The sequence below is a fragment of the Arvicanthis niloticus genome, chromosome X, assembly GCF_011762505.2.
Source record: "Arvicanthis niloticus isolate mArvNil1 chromosome X, mArvNil1.pat.X, whole genome shotgun sequence".
NCBI lineage: Eukaryota > Metazoa > Chordata > Mammalia > Rodentia > Muridae > Arvicanthis > Arvicanthis niloticus.
The window spans coordinates 2,701,892-2,721,637 of record NC_047679.1 but is presented as its reverse complement, the minus strand read 5'-3'; the positions used below and the strand labels follow the sequence as shown (position 1 = coordinate 2,721,637).

The 19,746-nt window shown below is 39.5% G+C and overlaps 2 pseudogenes; both read left to right on the top strand.

Annotated features, from left to right (window-relative positions):
• The first annotated feature begins 12,164 nt into the window (after window positions 1-12,164).
• LOC117694242 (PRELI domain-containing protein 1, mitochondrial-like) lies at window positions 12,165-12,831 on the top strand (annotated as a pseudogene).
• A 1,872-nt stretch (window positions 12,832-14,703) lies between these two features.
• LOC117694728 (large ribosomal subunit protein uL16-like) lies at window positions 14,704-15,324 on the top strand (annotated as a pseudogene).
• The last annotated feature ends 4,422 nt before the right edge of the window (window positions 15,325-19,746 follow it).

The window sequence follows — 19,746 nt, the reverse complement described above, 5'->3', positions numbered from 1 at the left end:
TAAGCTGTTTCCAGTAGTATATTCCATTACCCAATCTATTTCCTTTAAGATCACTTCTTTCTCTCTCTTTATTGTCTTTTGGTTCCATAACTTACAAACATGCATATATAAATACACCCATACCTATATGATATACATGTATTACATGTATGTATTCTTACAATTTTAAATCTATATTTTGCATATGAGAGAAAACATGCAGTATTTGTCTTTCTGGGATTGGCTTATTTCACTTAATATAATAATTTACAGTTGTATTCATCTTCTTGAAAATCTCATGGTTTAATTTTTTCTTTATAGTGACATAAAATTCCATTATGTATATGTACCAGATTTTTATATTTTTTTTATTTGTTGATAGGCATCTTGGCTAGTTGAATTTCCTGTCTATTATAAGTAGTGCAGCATGAAACATGGTTGTGTAAATATCTCTGGGGTGCATTAACTGAGATTCCTTTGGGTATATACTCAAGAATGGTATAGCTGTGTCACATGGTAATTTATTTTCATTGATTTTGAGTAATCTCCATACAGACAGATTACTACAGTAGTTATACAATTTTACATTTCCATCATCAGTGAATAAAGACTTCTCTGGTTCCAAGTCATTGTCACCATTTGCTTCTCTCTCTCTCTCTCTCTCTCTCTCTCTCTCTCTCTCTCTCTCTCTTCCTTCCTCCCTTCTTTTCTTTCTTCTTTCTTTTTTGGATGACAATCATTCTGCAAATAGACTGAATACTTTAAAAAATATTTATTGGCCATTTGTATTTCCTCCTTTGATAATTAGATCATTTATGAATTGAATGATCTTTGATGTTTAATTTTTTCAGATCTTTATACACTTAAGATATTAGTCCCCTGTATGGTGTGTAGTTGATATAATTTTTTCAGTCCTGTGGATTTCTCATTACTCTGGTGAGTGTTTCATTTGAGAAACTTCTTATTTTCAAGTAGTACCATTTGCTAATCTTCAGTTTTGTTTCCTGAGCTATTGGAGTACTCTTCAGAAATTCATTGCCTATGCCTGTATCTTGAAAGGTTTGACTTGTTTTCCTCTAGCAATTTCAAAATGTCAAACTTTACCTTAAGGTCTTTGATCTATTTTGTATTGATCTTTGTACACGTGTATTCTCCTGAAAAAAAAAAAATGGGACTACAGTCAAATCATTGGATCTGTTACTCCAATTGCCTGCCCCATAAAGAGTAAAGGGGGAAACAAAATCAAGTAAAGAAAACTCACAAGGAAGGATCACATGAGATTTAATAAACCAACAGGAAGAGTGGTAAGAAGTGAAAAATAAAAACTGAAGACATATATATCCAAATATATGTGTCCAATACAGCAACGAAACAAGCAGATCAACAAAGATCACTTTTATCTATAAAAAAGATTTATTTTGTTTTTAATTATGTGTATATATTTGTGTGTGGGGTTAGTATGTGCACATGACTGCAAATCTCATGGAGGTCAGGAGAGGGTGCTAGAGTCCCTGGACCTGAAGCTTCTGCTATTAGTGCTGGGAAATAAGCTTGGGGTCCCTGAAAGATAAGTGTGTGCTCTTAAGGCTGAGCTGTCTCTCCAGTTCTCTTATTTTCACCTTTAAATATATTCACATATTTAATTTTCTATATTCTATATATAGAATAAATATATTAAATATATTCTATATTATTAAATATATATATTAATTATATTATTAATATATTAAATATATTAAATATATTCTATATTTAATATATTAAATATATTCTATATTTAAGTTTCTATATTCCTTTTGACTACATAGACTCGGTAAGAATTATACCTTCTACTGTATGATTCTGTAGAAACAATAATATGGTAATATGCTTTTTGAGTTTCTAGGAAGGTAACAGATGTACAATATTTCCTACAAATTTTATCCTAGTAACTTTTTGTGCCATACTTAATCATGTTTTACATGTTAGCACCAGAGATTGGGGAAACATTAATTCAGAATATTGACTTCTCAGATAACAAAAAGTGATATGTTAATTTTATGTTATGAACTCAGGTTAAGCTGTAGCTAGCTTAAAAATCTTTAATTACTGCACTGTGTAATAGAACATCCAAACTTATTTCTAACTGTAACTTTGGATTAATCATTTCCTTACTTTTCTCCTCCCCTCCACAGTCTCTGGTATTTACTGTTTTACTCTTAACTTCTATGGAAATATTTTTTTAGATGTGAAATATTTGTAAGATCATGTGTTACTGTCTTTCTATGCTTAACATATGCCACTTGGTGTTGGGGTACACTGTGACAAATTGTGTCTCTGCCCTTCCCCACCTACCTAAGGAATTTTCTGATTGGCTTTAATAAACAATCTGTTGGTCAATTGGTTGGGCAGGAAGTGAAAGGGGAAGTCTTCATGGGAGGGAGAAAAGAATTCTAAGGGAAAGGAGAAAAAGCCTTCTCACCAGGAGACATCAGAGGCCATTACAGGCCTAGAAGGTGTAAGCTAGCTAATCACATGGCTGGATGGGGCTAGGTGGTCGAGTTAACTTAGATGAGCTTAGATAAGAATCTGCCCAGTTAAATCCTAAGACTTTGAAATATTGAAAGGTCTCTGTGTGATTATTTGGGGGAAACACTGGTAAGAGAATAACTGCTGCCATATTAATTTCCAGTATTAATTTATATATATATATATATATATATATATATATATATATATAATATTATTAATTTTCTTAAATTTGCAGCTTGGCAAAATGATCTTCAGTACAATCTACATTGTTAAAAATGACAGGATTCCTTTATTTTTAAGGCTGGATAGTATTCTCTTGTGTAGAGGTACCACATTTTCTCCACTTATTCAGCAAAGTGATGGGCATTATGTTGATCCCATATCTTTGCTGCTAACCTATTGATTCCATTTTTTGTTGTGCCCATAACATATTGTATATTTCAACATACCTAAAAAAGGCTTTTGAATGTGACCACAAAGAAATGATAAATGTTTGATGTGACAGATATTCTAATCCGTGGGGAGCCGACAGTAGATGGCTATCATCCTTGCAGCCATCTTGAGCCATATACCCTGAAAAGAGACTTGATTACAATAGCCTACAACAGCTGAGCACACTCTGATAACATCTTGTTTTAGAAACCCAGGATTTTCCCTTGGGTGTGTGAGACTTAAAGGTGTGTGACTTAAGGGCGTGACGTAGAGATCAGATTTAGAGACAAAACCTAAGGGCATGACTTAAAGGTGTGACTTAGAGGCGTGGCTTAGAAGTGAGACATATAAAAGGCAGGAGGCAGACAGAAGAAAAGATTATTAAGTATTAGGTACTTGGAGTAGGGACTTGAGACTCGAGACAGAAACTAGGAATTAGACACTTGTACTTGGATGAGACTTGAGACTAGAACTTGGAACTTGGAACTTGGAACTTGGAGGTACTAGGGACTAGGAACTAGGGACTAGGAACTCAAGACTTGGGACTTGGACTAGGAAGAGAGATTGAAGAATAAATGGGATTGAATCATACTCTGTCTGGTCTCCATTCTTCAAGTCCATCCTCACTCTCTCTCTTGCTGAACCCTGACTGGAGCATCTTGGGGTAGTACGGGCTCTAACAACTTAGCCCTCAAGGCTTTTGGCAGTGTGGGTTCCAACATTGACAGAGTGTTCCCTAACATTTTTGGTGCCCAATGTGGGGCAGCTTGGGCCGCAACAACTAATCACTCTAATTTAATTATTATATAATGTATGTCTGTATTGATATATCATACTTTACCATATAAAGATGTGTACTTATTATATATCAATTAAAATAATACAAAAAATGAAAAAGATGAAAGACTGATATAGAAACAGGCTCAATAGTGTTCCAGATTTCCATGTATACTTGTTCTCTTGTGATCTGAGATGAAAAGCTGCATTAAATTCATTTCTCCAGAGTTTTGCCTCATTTATCAAAGAACATTTGAATGTTGTGATTCAATGTTCATAAAAATCATGTTGTCTGAACTTGGTTATGTTTTTATTCTATTTTATATACATGCAGGTTTCTTTAGTGAAACAATTGTTTCTTTTATATGTATGCTTTGTGATGTAAACCAGCTTGATTTCACAAAGCCATGGCTGAACAAGTCAGAAAACAGTCCCAGGATAGTTAGCTGAAAAGTATCATAGACAGCTGTGAGGATGAAAAGAGATGAGGCAGGTGTCAGGAATCCACCACATCCAGCTGCTGTTAAGGGTGGCTACAGAATTTTCCATGCTCAGTGGAAACTGAAAAAAAGCAGGGCCCCTTGTTCAAAGGACAGGAGACAAGTGTTTTCCCCCTGTGGCCTTCCTCTCCTTGTGTTTTGTTGGTTGTATTTGCTATTTAATGTTGTCTTTCCTTGGATGTTCTGAGTTAAATGCAACACTCCTTCACCACTCACCCAACTCAGGTACCTGAGAACTTGGCCCTGGCACTGGGACTCTATCAGCTGCCAGACTGATTTGTAGTATGGCAATGTTGGGAAAATCTGTTCAAGTATTTCCTCTTTCAGTGGATTCACTGTGCCCCACACCAGATGAGGGTATCCTTATGTATTTAGACTTGCTCTGTATCTAGATGGGGTTGGGGAGCACTTGGCCTCCAGAGAGTTAGGTATTGAATGTTCAGGTAGAACATTGAAGCTGTTGCCCTCACCCAGAAATGTCCTGCTCTTGGCCAACTTTAGGAGTGATTCTGGAAAGTGTGTGGGGCAGCAGAAACTATCCAGGAAGGAAAGGTAAGCACTTCCAAGACTCTCAAGCATGATCTGTGGTCATATTTTGAGACAGGATTTTGCTATTAAGTCATTCTCCTGCTCCAGGGTAGGTCACAACACCAGGTGATAACAGTCTTATCTGATGTCGAGTACAAAGCTCAAAGATAAAATGAAGTATGCCAAGTTGATAACTCTAGAGCAGGAAGTGCTAGTTTGAAGCCAAGTTGGGATTCAAGTGTTTTGTTTAAGCAATAGGGATGGAATCCAGGGTCTCCTGCATGCTAGACAGGTGCTAACCTACAGAGCTATATTCCTATCCATAATGTTTTCCTTTCTAATCTTCTCTTGTTCTTTCTCCTCTTGATTTTCTTTCTTCTTATTGGTGTGTGTGTGTGTGTGTGTGTGTGTGTGTGTGTGTGTGTGTTTGTGTGTGTATATGTCAGAAGATAACATTATAAAGTTGTTTCTTTCCTTCTACCTTTATGAAGGTTCTGGGAGTAAAACTCAGGATGCCAGGCTTGCATGGCAAGCATTTTTAGTCACTATGTTATCCAGGATAGATCTGAATCCAAAATCATAAGACTCTGTCTTTCAAGGAGCTGAGATTACAGGAATATGCCACTGTACTGAACTAAAATAGATTCAGATATGTTCTTTGCTGCAGTGTTGTGAATTGAACCCATAGCCTTGTTTGTGCCAGGCAAGTGCTCTATCACTGAGTACATCTCCAGCCTGGCCACCTCTAGGTCTGATGATTCACTAAGAGACATCAGAGCCATGCTGTGAATGTAGCCACAATTTACTACAGTCAAAGGTAATGGATAAATCAGATGAAGTCTAACAACAGCTATTTCCAAGAGTTCTCCCTTAGCAGAGTCACAAACAAGTTGGGACAACACGTTCATAATGCTGCCAAACATAGTAATTCATAACCTGGGTTTTTTTTTGGGGGGGGGTTTGATAGGTCCACCCCTGTTTGGCACTTGTTCAAACTTCTAGGAAAGCAGGTGTTCAGAATAAACCAAGCTGATGATATAAACACCATTGGCACACTGAACAGTCTTATCAGTGAGGAAAGGGAGGGAAACTTCCCTAAATCCAAGTTCTCAGACACTAGGGCCCCCTTAGAGGCAGACTAAACAATGAGCCCAGCTCTATGAGCTTCTCACAGGACAGACCATTTTGTGGTGAGGAGGCTATGTGACACTGCACTGAATCCATATTAGTGATGTGGTCCTGGCCATTGCCCTTGAACACAGTGTTGCAAAGATTCAGCCTTGTTATGGGAAAGTGTTCAAGGAAGCAGAGAATACAGGTGGTATTCAAATGGCCATGGTCACAGAAAAGAGCCTAAGATTAAGTAGGCATTGATATTTGATACAGACAGCCTTTGTTACTTCTTTTTAATAAGAAATTCATCTAGATTTTGAAAGTAGTGAAAAGCTGAGATGATATGTGTTCTAGTTAGCTATGGATAGCAAAGCACTCCAAATGATAGTGGCTGAATATACAATTCCTCTAAGAAGAATATGGGACAGTAATTTGAATCTGGGCTGAACTCAACAGAACAGTTCTATTAGTTTCAGTTAGACCTACTAATACATTGGCTTTACATTAACTAGTATGCACTCATTTCCTGCCATTTAAAACATTCTGACCTGACCTGGAGGAAGAAGGAGGCTCCCAAGACTTAGGTTTATAAGCCTCAGAAATTATACAACATTTCAAGATTCATGAGCCCTCTTCCCAAGGTAATACAGACATCAAACAATTGCTAGAGAAGAGGAGACTCTTTGCTAGAATTTCCTACAAGTTGGGTGTCTTAGTTAGGATTTCATTGCTGTGAAGAGACTCTATGATCAAGGCAACACTAATAAAGGGAACATTTAATTGGGGTTGGTTTAGTTTCAGAGGTTCAGTCCATTATCATCATGGCAGAAAGCATGGTGGCATGCAGGCAGACATGGTGCTGGGGAAAGAGCTGAGAATTTTATACCTTTATCTGAAGGTAACGAGAAGGAAACTTTGTTCTGCAGGCAGCCATGAAAAGGCTATTTTCTACTTTGGGTAGAGCGTGGGCACAGAGCCTCAAAACCCACCCCCATATGACACACTTCCTCCAACAAGACTATACCTACTTTTAAAAGGCCACATTGCCTAATAGTGCCACTACCTGGACCAAGCATACTCAAACCACCACATTGGGCAACAGAGGTCCCAAAATGAAGCTTTTTAAGTGATCACTCATGCTGGCATCGACTTTTTGGTGCTATAGATGAGTCAGCCATGCTTTTTAAATATACTCAATTATTCACCAACCCAGATTAGAGCGGGATTTTTCAATTGTTGTTTCTCTGTCTGAGGTGAGCAGATGCTTGCTCATGTACTCCCAGGAAAAAAGTTAAGCAACGGTTAACAATTTTGCTTCTGAGGAATGGCTTGCAGTGGCTGTGGTGTCCCTCAGGCCAGATCTTATTCACATAAGTACAGGCACATTTTCAAAAGAAGCTTTAATCTGTAAAAATGTTTTGAGTCTTCTACCTTTAATTCAACAGATTAGGGGAGGCAACCAAGAGTCAATGGGTGTCCTTAGCTGTGACTCACAGCATTGGGGATATGAAGCCTGAGGAGGCTGCCTCCTATGGTTAGGCAGCAGCTTCAGTGGAGTTAGAAGGGATACAACCCACCCACAAAACTTTTAACCCAAAATATTTCCTGTGTACAAGAAATGCAGGGATTGGGGATGGAGCAGAGACTGAGGGAATGGTCAACCAATAATCGACCCAACTTGAGACCCATCCCAAGGCCAAGCACCAATCCCTGACACTATTAATGATACTCTGCCATGCTTTCAGACAGGAGTCTAGCATGGCTGTCTTCTGAGAAACCTGACCCACCAACTTACTCAGTCAGAGACATACAACCTCAGCCAAATTGTGGAGGGAGTTTGGGGATTTTTATGGAAAAAGAGAAGGAAAGATTTCAGCCCCTAAGGAACCCCACAACTAACCTGGACCCTTAAGGCTCTCAGAGACTGAAGCACCACCCAAAGAGAATACATGAGTTGGACCTAGGCCTCCCTGCACATATGTAGGAGACGTGCAGTTTGGTCTTCATGTGGGTCCTGAACAACTGGAGCAGGGGCTATCCGGAAAGCTGTTGCCTGTAGTTGGGATATGTTCTTCTAGCTGGGCTGCCTTGTCTGGCCTCAGTGGGAGAGGATGAGCCTAGCCTCACAGAGACTTGATGTGCTAGGATAGGGAAATAACCAGAGGACCCCACCCACTCAGAGAAGAATGGGAGGGAGGATGGGGGATTATGAGAGAGGGTGACTGGGAGGGGGGCAGTGAGTGAGATATAAATGAATAAGTAAAAATAAATAAATAAGCCGGGCAGTGGTGGCGCATGCCTTTAATCCCAGCACTTGGGAGGCAGAGGCAGGTGGATTTCTGAGTTCGAGGCCAGCCTGGTCTACAGAGTGAGTTCCAGGACAGCCAGGGCTATACAGAGAAACCCTGTCTCAAAAATAAATAAATAAATAAACAAATAAATAAATAAGATCCTAGTCCTGAAGCAATAGTTTACAGCATAATATTCAGGCATGTATAGGATGAAAGAGGGGAAATTTGCATTCATCTTTCAAGTGACTATCCTGTTAGCTCACTGGGAAATTCTCATTATAGGAATCAAAAGTAAACAATATCTAGTCTTACCTTTAAACAAGACTCTAATGCCACTGCAGGGTTTGGTGCTTATTCCTTTGGGAAAACATTTTCATTTATTTTATTTTATTCTCCTTAAAAATGATTTATTTATTTCTATTTTATGTGCATTGGCATTTTGCCTGCATGTATGTCTGTGTGAGGGTGCAGACAATTGTAAGCTGCAGGTGGGGGCTGAGAATTGAACCTGGGTCCTCTGGAAGAGCAGGCAGTCTCTTAACCACTGAGCCACCTCTCCAACCCCCTAATTTTATTCATTTATCTTGATAATAACTAGTTTGTCTCCACATAGCTCTGGCTGTCCTGGAACTCAATATATAGACTAAGCTCCCATTAAACTCAGAGATCTGGTTCCTCTACCTCCTAATTACTGGAATTAGAAGTGTGTGTCACCATGTCTGCCCAAGCTTTGGTATTTTAATGAGGTCTGAATCAAATATAAGAAGAGCAAGCAGTTCATATACAGGCAAGACAGCCTGATAAAAATAAAATATATACTCACAACTATTGAGTCACTTTTGAGTCAAGAAAAATCATGGACTAGAAAATCACACTGGAACTCTTATCTCCGGAGTACTCTGAATTGCAGAAATCATCAACAAGACTTGCTTTTTAGTTCCGGGTCACTTTCTTTTAGTTTCTATTCTCATACTACATTGTGGGGTGCAGTCTCCTTCACTGCTCAGACATGAAATAAAGAGCAAAGGGTGCACTTTTTAAAAAATAGCTTTAAGAGAGAAATCAATGTCACAAGGTATGCCCTGTGTGTGTCATCTCCAGATTCTTTTACTCCTACTGAAAACACTAATTTTGAAAAATGGGGAAAAGGTGATAGGCTGATACCTGCAGAAAGGAACTCAAACTATGAAGAAAGTGACTCTCTGTCACTTTGCAGATTAAGGAAGGGTAAACTGGGCCCTGAGCAGACCTTGGGCGCTGGATCCACACCCAGTCCCACAACACCAAGAGGAAGCTCGACTCTCAGGAACTCTTACACAACAGGATGCCAGGAGCTTGGTCACACCAGTATTTCAGGATTCCAGAAGCAGCTAGACTCCCAGGGGCTCTGACACACCCAGGATCTCAGGATCACAGGATACCAAAATCACAGGAACACAGAGACCAGACTCTGAGGAGTTCTAACACAACCAGAATCATAGGAGTGAGAGGCTCCAGTCAGAGACAGCAAGGGCAGGTAGCACTACAGATAACAAGATGGTGAGAAGCAAGCACAAGAACATAATCAAGGCTACTTGGCATCATGAGAACCCAGTTTTCCCACCACAGCAAGTCCTGGATACCCCAACACACTGGAAAAGCAAGATTCGGATTTAAAATCACTTCTCTTGATAATGATAGAGGACTTTAAGAAGGACATAAATAACTCCCTTAAAGAAATACAAAAGAACACAGGTAAACAGGTAGAAGCCCTTAAAGAGGAAACAAACAAACAAAAAAATCCCGTAAAGAATTACAGGAAAACACAACCAAACAGGTGAAGGAATTGAACAAAACCATCCAGGATCTACAAATGGAAATAGAAACAAAGAAATCACAAAGGGAGACAGCCCTGGAGATAGAAAACCTAGGTAAGAGATCACGAATCATAGATGCAAACATCACCAACAGAAGACAAGAGACAGAAGAATCTCAGGTGCAAAAGATATCATAGAAATATGGGCACAACAAAGTAAATGTAACATGCAAAAAGCTCCTAACCCAAAACATCCAGGAACTCAGGACACAATCAGAAGACCAAACCTAAGGATGATGGATATAGAAGCAAGGGAAGATTCCCAACTTAAAGGGCTGGTAAATATCTTCAACAAAATTATAGAAAAAAATTTCCTAACCTAAAGAAAGAGATGCCCATGAACATACTAGAAGCCTACAGAACTCCAAATAGATTGGACCAGAAAAGAAATTCCTCCCATCACCTAATAATCAAACATTAATACACAAAACAAAGAAAGAATATTAAAAGCAGTTAGGGAAAAAGGTCAAGTAACATATAAAAGCAGACCTATCACAATTACACCAGACTTCTCAACAGAGACTATGAAAGCTAGAAGATCCTGGACAGAGGTCATGCAGACCCTAAGAGAACACAAATGCCAGCCCAGGCTACTATACTCAGTAAAACTTTCAATTACCATAGATGAAGAAACCAAAATATTCCATGACAAAACCAAATGTACACAATATCTATTCACAAATCCATCCCTACCAAGGATAATAGATGGAAAACTCCAAAACAAGAAGAAAAACTACACCCTAGAAAAAGCAAGAAAATAATCTTTCAGTAAACCCAAAAGAAGATAGCCACACAAACATAAAAATAACATCAACAAATAACAGGAAGCAACAGTCACTATTCCTTAATATCTCTTAACATCAATGGACTCAATTCCCCAATAAAAAGACATAGAATAACAGACTGGATACATAAATAGGACCCAACATTTTGCTGCATACAGGAAAGGCACTTCAGTGACAAAGACAGATACTACTTCAGAGTGAAAGGCTGGAAAACAATTTTCCAAGCAAATGGTCCCAAGAAACAAGTTGGAGTAGCCATTCTAATATCAAATAAATTTGACTTTCAACCAAAAGTTATCAAAAAGATAAAGAAGGACACTTCATACTCATCAAAGGAAAAATGTACCAGGAAGAACTCTCAATTCTGAACATCTATGCCCCAAATGCAAGGGCACCCACATTCATAAAAGAAACTTTACTAAAGCTCAAAACACACATTGCACCTCACACAATAATAGTGGGAGATTTCAATACTCCACTCTCAACAATGGACAGATCATGGAAACAAAAACTAAACAGAGACACAGAGAAACTAACAAAAGTTATGAACCAAATGGATTTAACAGATATCTATAGAACATTTCATCCTAAAACAAAAGAATATACTTTTTTCTCAGCAACTCATGGTACCTTCTCCAAAATTGACAATATAATTGGTCACAAAAGAGGCCTCAACAGATACAAGAAGATTGAAATAATCCTATGCATCCTATAAGATCACTATGGACTAAGGCTGGTCTTCAATAACAACAAAAACAATGGAAAGCCCACATACACATGGAAGCTGAACAATGCTCTACTCAATAATAACTTGGTCAAAAAAGAGATAAAGAAAGAAATTAAAGACTTCTTAGAATTTAATGAAAATGATGGCACAATATAGCAAAACTTATGGGACACAATGAAAGCAGTGCTAAGAGGAAAACTCATAGCTCGGAGTGCCTCCAAAAAAAAAAAAAAAAAAAAAACTGGAGAGAGCATACACAAGCAGCTAGACAGGTGAAAGTGGGTGGGTAGGGGAACACCATCATAGAAGCAGGGGAGGGGGGATAGGATAGTGGGTTTTGGGGGGGACTGGGAAAGGGGATACTCTTTGAAATGTAAATAAAGAAAATATCCAATGAAAAATAAAATAAAATAAATAAAAAGAAACTGGAGAGAGCATACACTATCAGCATGACAGCACATCTGAAAGCTCTAGAACAAAAAGAAACAAATACACCCAGGAGGCAGTCCTATAGTCCCTCATAGCAGAGGTAGGGACCTGGGCAAGGTGCCTTGGTAATTGAGCTTCAAGCCTGGTGGGTGTGAGACTAGCCACATGCCCCCACAAAACCCCCCGGCCTCTTTACCCTGATGCTGCACAGGTGCTGAGCCAGCCCGAGTCTGGATGATGGAGAAATATTTCCTGAGTCAGAGAGTGCTCCGAAGTTCCTGGGACCAAGTGTTTGCTGCCTTCTGGCAATGGTACTGAAATCCCTATAGCAAAGACATAGTACACCTGGAGGTAACTTCTGTCCAGAAGCTTCTATTCCACAGACTCCTGACCAAGACCAACAGGATGCCACGTTGGGCAGAGTGACTGTTTCCTGCCAATGTTGCTCACTTGGTGTACATCCTGGAGGACTCGATTGTGGACCCACAGAACCAGACCGTGACTGCCTTCACCTGGAACCTCAATCATGCCTGGCTGATGGTGGTGGAGGAATGATGTGCTTACTGTGTGAACTCTGACAATAGCAGCTGGACCAAAATTCGTTGGGAAGCCTGGGTCTCTTCTAGCTTATTAGACATCTTCAGAGCTGTCTAGTTTTGCCCGGTTCAAAAGCAATGTGACCAAGACAGTGAAGGGCTTTGAATACATCCTGGCTAAGCTACAAGGTGAGGCTCCTTCCAAAACACTTGTTGAGACAGCCAAAGAAGCCAAAAAAGAAAGCAAAATACTGGCAACTACAGAGAAGGCCAAGGACCTGACCAACAAGGCAGCCACCAAGTAGCAGTAGCAGCAGCTTTGTATAATCTACTTCCTCTCCCTTCTCCCCCATGTACTTAATTATTAAAGATCAAACTGCAACTCTCTGCTGTTGGGGTGGTGGGTGAGGACACTGTCCTGGTCAGCAACTGCATCACACCCAACTCTGTCTACTGGACAGAGGGGTGCAGTGACTTGCCCAAGGTCACAGAAATCCTCAGGTGATAGACTGTATGCTCAACAAGGGCAGGCCTCCCTGTTTTATTCTCTGCTGTGTCCCAAGTACCCTGAACAATATTTAGCACAAAACAGGCACTCAATAAACACATGATTTGATTAGTCCCTCCAAAAAATGAAAACAAAAAACAAACAAACAAAAACAAAAAACAAGCAGAAACAAAAACAAAACAAAAATACCAAATACACTCAAGAGATGGCAGAAAATAATCAAACTCAGGGCTGAAGTCAACCAAGTTGAAACAAAAAGAACTATACAAAATATCAACAAAACCAGGAGCTGGTTCTTTGAGAAAATCAACAAGATAGATAAACCCTTAGCCAGACTAACCAGTGGGCACAGAGACAGTATCCAAATTAACAAAATCAGAACTGAAAATGGAGACATAACAACTGAAACTGAGGAAATTGGAAAAAAAACCTATCAGATCCTACCTACTACAAAAGCCTATACTCTACAAAACTGGAAAATCTGGAAGAAATGGACAATTTTGTAGACAGATACCAGGTACCAAAATTAAAGCAGGATCAGATAAATCATCTAAACAGTTGCATAACCCCTAAAGAAATAGCAGCAGTCATTAAAAGTCTCCCCCCCACTAAAACCAGATGGTTTTAGTGCAAGATTCTATTAGACCTTCAAGGAAGACCTAATACCAGTTCTCTTCAAACTATTCCACAAAATAGAAACAGAAGGAACACTACCCACTTTGTTCTATGAAGCCACAGTTACACTTATACCTAAACCACACAAAGACCCAACAAAGAAAGAAAACTTCAGAAGAATTTCTCTTATGAATATCGACACAAAAGTACTCAATAAAATTCTCACAACCAAATCCAAGAACACATCAAAACGATCATTCACCATGATCAAGTAAGTAGGCTTCAGCCCAGGGATACAGGGATGGTTCAATATACAGAAATCTATCATTGTAACCTACTATATAAGCAAACCACATGATCATCTCACTAGATGCTGAGAAAGCATTTGACAAAATTTAACACCCCTTCCATGGTAAAAGTCTTAGAAAGATCAGAAATTCAAGGCCCATATCTAAACATAGTAAAAGCAATATACAGCAAACCAGTAGCCAACATCAAACTAAATGGAGAGAAACTTGAAGCAATCCCACTAAGATCAGGGACTAGACAAGGCTGCCCACTCTCACCCTACCTATTCAATATAGTACTGGAAGTCTTAGCCAGAGCAATTTGACAACACAAGGAGGTCAAAAGGATACAAATTGGAAAGGAAGAAGTGAAAATTTCACTATTTGCAGATGATATGATAGTATACTTAAGTGACCCTAAAACTTCCACCAGAGAACTCCTAAACCTGATAAACAACTTCAGCAAAGTGGCTGGATATTAAATTAACTCAGACAAACCAGTAGCCTTCCTCTTCGCAAAGTATAAACAGTCTGAGAAAGAAATTAGGGAAACAACACCCTTCACAATAGTCACAAATAATATAAAATACTTTGGTGTAACTCTAACCAAACAAGTGAAAGATCTCTATGACAAGAACTTCAAGTCTCTGAAGAAAGTAATTGAAGAAGATCTCAGAAGATGGAAAGATCTCCCATCCTCGTGGATTGGCAGGACTGATATAGTAATAATGGCCATCTTGCTAAAAGCAAACTACAGATTCTATGTAATCCCCATCAGAATCCCAACTCATCTTTTCTTCTGGTGCACCACTGACGATCCTACTGTCATCATGGGCCACCGACCCGCCCGGTGTTACCAGTATTGTAAGAACAAGTCATACCCAAAATCTCGTTTCTGCCATGGTGTCCCTAATGCTAAGATCTGCATCTTTGACTTGGGATGGAAGAAAGTGAAAGTTGATGAATTCCCACTTTGTGGCCACATGGTGTCAGATGAATATGAACAACGCTCACCTGAAGCCCTGGAGGCTGCCCGTATTTGTGCCAACAAATACATGGTAAAATGAGTTGTTGCAAGGATGGCTTTCATATCCAAATGAGGCTCCACCCTTTCCATGTCATCTGTATCAACAAGATGTTATCCTGTGCTGGGGCTGACAGGAAGTCCCTGGGCACAGTGGCCAGGGTTCACATTGGCCATGTCATCATGTCTATCTGCACCAAGCTGCAGAATAAGGGGCACGTGATTGAAGCTCTGTGCAGAGCCAAGTTCAAATTCCCTGGCTGCCAGAAGATCCACATCTCAAAGAAGTGGGGCTTCACCAAGTTTAATGCAGATGAATTTGAAGACATGGTTGCTGAGAAGCTGCTCATTCCTGATGGCTGTGGTGTCAAATATATCCCCAGTCGTGGTCCTCTAGACAAGTGGAGAGCCCTGCATTCCTGAAGGCTTCCACAGGGCTCTCCTGTACCCTACTAAATCATGTTCTATAAGAAATCTTGAATCAAAAAAAATTCCAACTCAATTCTTCATAGAGTTTGAAAGAGAAATTCTCAAATTCATTTGGAATAACAAAAAACCTAGGATAGCAAAAACTAAACAATAGAAGAACAATTCTGGGGGAATCACCATTCCTGACCTCAAGTTGTATTATAGAATAATAGTGATAAAAACTGTATGGTATTGGTACAGAGACAGGCAGGTAGATCAATGAAATAGAATTGAAGACCCAGAAATGAACACACACACACCTATGGTCATTTGATCTTTGACAAAGGAGCTAAAACCATCCAATGGAAAAAAAGACAATATTTTCAACAACTGGTGCTGGTTCAACTGGAGGTCAGCATGTAGAAGAATGTATATTGACCCATTCTTATCTCCTGTAGGAAGCTCAAGTCCAAGTGGATCAAGGACCTCCATATAAAACTAGATATACTGAAACTAGTAGAAGAGAAAGTGGGGAAAATCTTCAAACACATGGGCACAGGAGAAATTTTCCTGAACAGAACACCAATGGCTTATGCTCTAAGATCAAGAATTGACAAATGGGACTTCATAAAATTGCAAAGCTTCTGTAAGGCAAAGGACACTGTCAATAGGACAAAATGACAACCAACAGATTGGGAAAAGATCTTTACCAACCCTACATCTGATAGAGGGCTAATATCCAATATATACAAAGAACTCAAGAAATTAGACTCCAGACAACCAAATAACCCTATTAAAAATTGGGTAAAGAGCTAAACAAAGAATTCTCAACTGAAGAAACTCGAATAATTGGAAAGCATCTAAAGAAATGTTCAACATCCTTAGTCATCAGGGAAATGCAAATCAAAACACTCCTGAGATTCCACCTCTTACCAATCAGAATGGCTAAGGTAAAAAACTCAGGTGACAGCAGATGCTGGCGAGGATGTGGAGAAAGAGGAACACTCTTCCATTGTTGGTGGGATTGCAAGATGGTGCAACCACTGTGGAAATCAGTCTTGCTGTTCCTCAGAAAATTGGACATAGTATTACCTGAAGACCCAGCTATACCACTCCTGGGCGTATACCAAAAGGTTTCCCAACATATAACAAGGACACATGCTCCACTATGTTCATAGCAGCCTTATTTATAATAGCCAGGACCTGGAAAGAACCCAGATGTTCTTCAACAGAGGAATAGATACAGAAAATGTGATACATTTACACAATGGAGTACTACTGAGCTATTAAAAACAATGAATTCATGAAATTCTTAGGCAAATGGATGGAACTAGAAAATATCATCCCGAGTGAAGTAACCCAATCACAAAAGAACACACATGGTATGCACTCACTGATAAGTGAATATTAGCCCAAAACTTGCAATACCCAAGATAAAATTCATAGACTACATGAAGCTCAAGAAGGAAGGCCAAATTGTGGATGCTTCAGTCCTTCTTAGAAGGAGGAACAAAATACTCAAAGGAGCAAATATAGAGACAAAGTGTGGAGCAGAGACTGAAGGAAAGGCATCCAGAGACTGCCCCACCTGGGGATCTATCCCATATACAGACACCAAACCCAGACACTATTTCGGATACCAAGAAGTGCTTGCTGACAGGAGCCTAATATAGCTGTCTCCTGAGAGGCTCTGCCAGAGCCTGAGAAATAGAGATGGATGCTTGTAGTCAATCATTGGACTGAGCACAGGATCCCCAGTGGAAGAGTTAGAGAAAAGACTGAAGGAGCTGAAGGGGTTTGCAACCCCATAGAAAGAACATCAATACCAACCAAACAGAACCCCCAGAGCTTCCAGGGACTAAACCACCAACCAAAGAGCTTTCACAGGACCTCTCCTCCCTTTGATCCCCAACTAGGCCATCCTCTGCTACATATGCTGCTGGAGCCATGGGTCTCTCCATGTGTACTCTCTGGTTATGAGTACTCTTTGAGTTATGTCTTGGCTTTTGTGCTAATATCCACTTATCAGTGAGTGCATACCATGTGTGTTCTCTTGTGATTGGGTTACCTCAGTCAGGATGATATTTTCTAGTTCCATCCATTTGCCTAAGAATTTCATGAAGTCATTGTTTTTATAGCTAAGTAATACTTCATTGTGTAAATGTACCACATTTTCTGTATCCATTCCTCTGTTGAAGAACATCTGGGTTCTTTTCAGCTCCTAGAAAATAAGGCTGGTATGAATATAGTGCAACTTGTGCCCTTGTTATATGTTGGAGCATCTTTTGGTTATATGCCCAGGAGTGGTATAGCTGAGCAGATGGCCCATTTTGAGATAAGATATTTCCCCATTTTTGTGATTATCCCCAGGCTGTTCTTTGGGAGGGGGTTTTATGATTTTGTTCTGGATTTTATGGTCTGTTCCTAGAGCTGTTAGTTTCTGTGATTTATGTTTTATTCTTGAAGCTGGTACCTTATGACCTTTTTTGAAGTCAGGGCTGGTCCTTAAATGGAGAAAAATAGGGTTTATATTGTCTTTTCTCAGTATGACAAAAAAGGATGAGAAAGCAGTAAATATGGTGAAGGAAAATGAGGAGAAAGAAGAGAGGGAAGGGAAAAGGAGGAGCAAGAGGAAGGAAAGAGACTGGGTGTGTCAGTGCACACCTTTAATCCCAGAAACAGAGGCAGGACGATCACTGAATTTGAGGCCAGCCTGGACTATGGCGTGCGTTCCAGGACAGCCAGGTCTACATAGAGAAATGCTATCTCAAAAAACAAACCAAGTCTACCAACCAACCAAATAAAAAGATGCAGCAGTTCATGCAGTCCATGAGAGCTGAAAGTCAAGCCTTTCCAGGAGGTCACTATCAGTGCCACAGATATGGTTCGTAGTTGCTGGAAGTTTGTCAGATATACAAAATGTGTATTTATTTTTTTCAAATTCAAAAGCAGTTCTTAAACAAGAACAAGAACAGCAACAACAATATCAATAACTGTTCTTACTCTAGCAGGGCTTGGTAGTGCATTCTTTTAATCTCAGCTCTCCAGAGACAGGCAAGTGGTTCGCTATGAGTTCAAGGCCGTCCTAGTTTACATATAGACTTTTAGAACAGCCAAGGTTACATAAAAACCCTTTCTCAAAAAAGCACACAAAACCAAACTAACTAACCAACTAACCAACTAACCAAGCATACACCTCCTGCAACTTTCTTACTTTGTAGTGATGGAGAATGAAGGGTTTTGAGGGTGTATTTACCTGTGTGTCAAGGGGAATGATTATCACAGGACAAGACTCATTCTCTGTTGCCATGTGTCAGTGTTTAGTCATTTGTTTCACATGGAATCTTAAAGGGGACACCAAAAGGCTTCAATAAAAGTATATACAATACTTTTGTTGGGACTGACATTGAACTCAGGACCTTGGACACACTAGGCAAGAACCTTTACCTCTGAACTATATTTCTAGACCTTTATGTTTTACTTTGAGATAGAGGCCTGCTGAGATGTTCAGATCATCCTTGAACACACCCCTGCCTTCAGCTTCTTGAGTAGCTGGGATTGCAGGCCAGTATAACAATGCCATAAAGACATGGTGTTTCAGTGTGATTCTTTTTTTTTTTTTTTTCTTTTTTCGTTTCTTTTTTTGTAGTGCTAGAGACTGGATCTAAGGATTCACACATACTAGGAAAGTGCTCCACTACTGAGCTTCAGTCTAAGCCCCTAACAGCATTTTATTTTCAGAATGTCACTAAGTTGCCTAGGCTTGTCTGGAATTTATAGTCTTCCCACCCCAGTCTTCTGAGTAGCTGAAATTTCAGACATACACCATAAGTCTTGGCTAACCAATTCCTTAAAAAATTGACAAACTGTATTTTTTAATAACAAAAGTTCTAGCTTACAGTGAGGCAAGTGAGTCAGGAGAAGCCCTATGTTTGTTTAGCACATGTACATGTGTTACGGTATGATAGATAAAAATTTTGTGTCAGGCGAAAGCTTGCTGGTCTCTCATAACTCTGTGGATTTCAGGGATCAGACTCTGGTCTTCAAAGTTTGTGACAAGGACCTTTATCCACTGAGTCATCTTGCCAGCCCTGCTATATTTTTTTTTTTTTTTTTTTTTTAAATCAGGACTTTTTTTTCTGCACTGATTTTTTTTTTTAATTGTAAAATGTTGCACAAAGTTTGCTTAGAGATAGTGTTTTACTATGAAATTACGCCTGGTCTTAAAATTGTATTCCTTACACCTCAGCCCACTGAGTGCTGGGATGTACTGCCGTCTGCTGATGTGATTTACCTTTATTGCTTACCTTTTTTTTAAAAAAAAAAACAATTTATGTGTATAGGTCTTTTGCTGGCATCTATTTGTTGTGTGTCATTTGTGGTTCCTGCAGAGACCAGAAGAGGGCATCAGGTCCCCAGGAACTGTAGTTCCCTATGCTTG